General features: G+C 36.4%; 1 pseudogene across 1 annotated transcript; it reads right to left on the reverse strand.

Moving 5' to 3' along the window:
- Window positions 1-2,923: 2,923 nt before the first annotated feature.
- Window positions 2,924-4,133, reverse strand: LOC308510430 (cullin-1-like; annotated as a pseudogene). Its single transcript has one exon. The product of its transcript is annotated as a cullin-1-like (transcript).
- Window positions 4,134-5,069: the final 936 nt, after the last annotated feature.

Here is a 5,069-nt window from a genome sequence, read left to right on the forward strand (position 1 = left end):
GGTGACTTATGTTTAGTTGTACAGTTAGTTAGAACTCTAAGTATCCCTCTAGGATGTAGGGAAGTGTTGAATCTGTGGATGGTTTTCAAGGAATTCCAGCTGGGTAGAGCACTGTTCTTCAGCCTTGAGAATTTTATTTGACTGTGAATCCACTATAAGCTTATTTTAGACACCTAGAAATGTAATGCAATGTTATCTTTATGTAAGAATATTGCATCATCGTCAGAAACAGTGGTCTAAAAAATGCTATATTGTGCTTAGTTCTGGATATAAAGTTTTATGAAGGATAGTGACATATAGTTTATGAACAAATGTAATAGTCTAAGGTGCCAGGCATGCAATATGAAGGAATGAAGCCAACCCAGAATGGAAAGAAGGAAGGCAGAAAAAGAAGGGAAGGAGGATGGGAGAGAGGGCATGAAGGAGGGAGAAAACAGAGAAAGAGCAAAATGTTAAATGGCTGTCACTTAGCCTGCCTTGGGCAGTAAAAACTGGTGAAGGGTTTGGTGAACTGGGTAGAAAAATGCCCTGGATAAGGGGCAACTACTCCAGGAGCCTTTGATCTTGGGACCTTCACATATTTTCCAAAATATGAGATATATTTATTATGTGGTATCTTTTGATTTTTAATTTTGGTAATTGATTTTTTAGAACTATGTGTGAGCCAAGAAAAATATTCCATAAGTATGGGCCACCTATCTGGAACTATTCTTCAGGGTAGCAGCTAGAAAAATGCAAGTCATGACTTCCCCCCACATAAAGGAAAAGCACAGGAATGTTTATTCAGACAAGTCATGAGACATACTTCAAATATATCCAAGACTATCATGTGACAAAAGTGTCAGATTTATTTGAAAAGCAGAATTAGGACTAATGAGGACAGCTTTTAATATGAACTTTCTAGAAATAAGAGCTGTTCTGATAATAGAAACACCAGAGGGACTCCTTATTCAGGGCATGTTGTACCTGGTGGATAAACATTTATTGAAGGAATGAATGGACTTTTGAAGTGGGTTGGGAAGTAACATTTGGATACCTCTGTAGAACACTGGAAGACATCATCCTTTGACAATTTACACCTTTAAGTTGGTTAATAACAGTACTATCCCAGGAGTGTAAAGAATTAGACTTTTTTGGATAAGTATTCTTCATCACTACCCTTTATTTAATGCAGATATGACAAGCAGATTTGCTTTCTTCCAAACATATGTCTTATATAATTGTTTAAAGAAAAAATACTATTTTTGTTGTTATGCTTTGATTTTCTTTGATCCTTTAGTTATGATTTTGCTGCTTGATCTTTTAAAGGTAGCTCACAAATGCTAAGCATCATAAACCTGTGGTGGACATTACAGGATTTGAAAGCTGAAGGAAATGGATTAAAATCATGAATCCTTCATTTGCTGGTTATGTGATTTGACTAAATTTTAGAAGCCTTAGTTTTGTCATCTACAAAACATTTAGTTTGTTGTTCTGAACTATGTTGTGTTTCTACATCTCTAATAGAGTACAAGTGTTTACTATAAATGGTTGAATGAATTACTTGAGTTAAACCATGTAAAGTGGCCTATATTTACCCTAGAGTTCGCAATATATAATTGAAAATAATGCAAATTTTCTTTCAAATAATACCATATTGCTTAATGGGTAATACAAGTACATTTAACAAAGTATCTCTATTTTCTCCCTCCCATAACCTAATAACGTTGCTGTCATTCATTTACCCATAAGTATAATCAACAAATGCATGGTTACTATTTTGAATAAATTTATCTATTACATCAATTAAGAATAGAAAAATACATATTTTAGTTTAGCTTCACTTATTCCTCTAAAACTCTTCATTCATTTATGTAGTTTGAGCTTCTGACCTATAAGAACTTCTTTTAACCTTTCTTGTAAGGCAAATCTGGGAACAAATTCTCTGAATTTTTGTTTGCCTGAGAAAATACTTCTGCTTCACTGTTTTTAAATGTAAAAATGTGATTTTTAGAAGACTAATTTTTTAGCAGTTTTAGGTTTACACTAAAATTGAGGGGAAGGTACAGATATTTCCCAAATATCCCCTGCCCCCACAGATGCATAGCCTCTCCCTTATCAACGTCTCCAACCAGAGTGGAACACCTGTTATAATTGATGAGCTTACATTGAGACATCATAATCACCAAAGTATTCTCTCAATTTTGAAAGATAATTTTGTTGTATACCTTAAATATTTCACTCCACTCTCTTCTTGTTTGCATAGGTTTTTAAAAATTGTTTCTTAAGAGAAATCCAATGCAATTCTTATACCTGTCCCTCTTTAGGTAATGCAGATTTTTCCTCAGGCTTCTTTCTAGATCTCTCTCTCTCTCTCTCTCTCTCTCTGTCTCTCTCTCTCTCTGTCTCTCTCTCTCTCTCTCTCTCTCTCTCTCTCTCCCTCCCTCCAGAAATCCTTTAATTTTCTTTACTTTGGCACTTTAAAAAATGAAACACCCTATACAATTTTTAAAAAAAATTAAATTGATTCGGGTGACAATGATTAGTAAAATCACATGTGTTTCAAGTGCACAGTTTTGTAATACATCATCATAGAAGATTATGCTTGGATCCATTCAGATTCGCTCTCAAAGTGCTGCCAACATTAAAAGTGTTACCTAAGAATACAGCTGTTAATCACATAGCCAATGAATTAATTTAAATGCAGTAGCATGCAGCCCTCAGCATGCAAGGTTCGAGTCCCTTTTGTTCTTAAATTAGGTTAAATGGCATAGTTGTCCATATTTACATATTTGAAATGTATCAATCCTGAGCAGTTCTGATGTACAACTGTTTTAAAAAGGGAGGTCTAAATGATGGCAGGCTGGCTGCTATGCACTTGTTTTCATCCTTTCCACCAGGAACAATTTCCTGCGGGTTGCCCAGTCAGACCCTTTGAGAATTGTTAAGACGAGTACCCGTAGTTATCCTTTTCACCATCAATTCTCTCCAAATATTCTTTCCCGATCAGAATGTCAATGTATTTCTTTATTATTGGGACCTGGGCTTCAACCGTGAGAATAGCTGCGTGAGTACTTCTCCAAGTAACTGCTGGTGTTTCAGAAACTTCCTTGTCTTCCTAATTCTCATATTAGCCACTTGAATCAGTAGTTTATGGTCTTCCTCAATATTTTTATGTATGGTTTCTTGTTCTTGCTTCTGTTTGGGTTTCACTGGCGCATTGATGTTAACCTTTAATTTACTATTTTTAAAATCAAGATATAATTTTATTATAGGTATTAAGGTATTTTATTAAGGTATCTGGCTTCAGTTCCACCTCATCAGCATTTGCATTTTCACCTTCTAAGACCAATAACTTCGACTTCAATAAAATCTGTAGGACTTATGCCAAAATGACCATTTTGATTTGAGTGCCGCCAGTCAAATACTGCACAGGGTAAGCAGCTCCATGGTGTACTGAAGCAGGATTGCCATCTGGAATGTAGATACCTGCCAAGTATATCTGTTTATGAAACAGTTTGTTACCAATGTTCCTTTAGACACTTGGTACAACCATGTCAGTTTTCTGCCATAGTGATAGATAGTGTAAAAAGCTGTGAATCATTGATAACTATGTTCCAATACTGATGGCAAGGCAAATATATCAGACTCCTAAAAGAGCCAGGGCCTGGGACTCAGAACTTGAATACTGAAATCCAAGTCTAGTGGTTCCGAATTCCTCAGGTGTGTTTTGAACTGCTCATTCAAATCTTTGCTCATACTGATTTCTTGAAACATCCACTGAAGTGTAGAGGTGTACTCAAAATCACAAGCTTGCTTTAATTTAGAGATCATGCTTGCTTCGGTTTCATCACTCTGTACTGTTCTGAGCTAGGAGTCTTTCTGGCCAGCATCTTGGTGTAGAACTTCTGAAACACATCTTTATCCTCTACATATTTGAAGAGAGCCATCACTTGATTGAGCGTATCTTCTAGTTCTGCTTCTTCTGTGTTCTCGGAACTCTTCTTCCACAAGCAGTCACAGTATCGAGTCTGAAACTCAGGGAGTTTCCAGGATGACTGAGCCATTATGGTAACTGCACTCTTGTATATGAAGCGACCATAAGCCTTGTCCAGTGGAGCTAGGAAGCCTGTGTCGTTGTTGATCACCAACATGACCAGGGCATTGTATTTTTTTATGAACATCCAATACAGTCTGTACATACATTTTGGGTGGTGATTTAAAGCAGCTTTTCCACATTTGCAATTGCTACAATGTGTGTCTCCAGAAGGTTTTTCAATTCTCCTAGATCATCCTCCATTCTACAAACAAGATTACACATGCAACACAAATCTTCATTTTTGTCACATCCAGTAAGTTCTGAAATTCTGTGTAGAATATTTCTAAATGCTTCTCCATGAGAACTTGCTTACACTTCCTTGCTAGTCTGTCTTGGGTGTTTTCATGAAGAAAGACCTGCATTCTTTGCTATTCCATAAGCAGATGGGCCTCTGTCTTTTTCATATATTCAGTACTCGGTTCTGCTGCAAAAATTCAGCACTCTGTCTGGTACAAATTTCTCTGTATTAGCCCAAAACTGAGACTCAAATTATTTTTTATACATACTCTGTTAACATAGGGCCCTTTGCAAATGCATCATCTTCATTTAGCCCCAATTCCATGTAAGACTCTTCAGTTCCACTAATTGGCCTTGTGTTGATGGTTTCACCATTTTTTTGTTGTTGTTTTTAAATCTATTTTAAAACAGCATTTGTTACCTGCTTATTCAGTGGCCTGAGCAGATAATCTTCCCAAGTCAGAGAGAGAATAGATTTCATATATTCCATCCTTCATCCAGTCACAGAGAATCCAGTATCTACTGAGGCAGACACAAATTCCATTCAGCACTTTGCTTGAAAATCAGTAATCTTCCCACAGTTGAGTGTAGAATTTCAGTACTCTCTCATCCATCAAATCTTCTCCATCCTACAATTTGTCAAGTAATTCTTCAAAAATTCTTTAAATTATTTGTATAATCCAAAGCTAAAAAACTGAGCTCCCCCAGGCACCTGTCCCTTTTTCAATTTAGAAGGACAGATGCCAGGCCCTCG

Source organism: Rhinolophus hipposideros (assembly GCF_964194185.1).
Source record: "Rhinolophus hipposideros genome assembly, chromosome: 18".
NCBI classification, from domain to species: Eukaryota; Metazoa; Chordata; class Mammalia; order Chiroptera; family Rhinolophidae; genus Rhinolophus; species Rhinolophus hipposideros.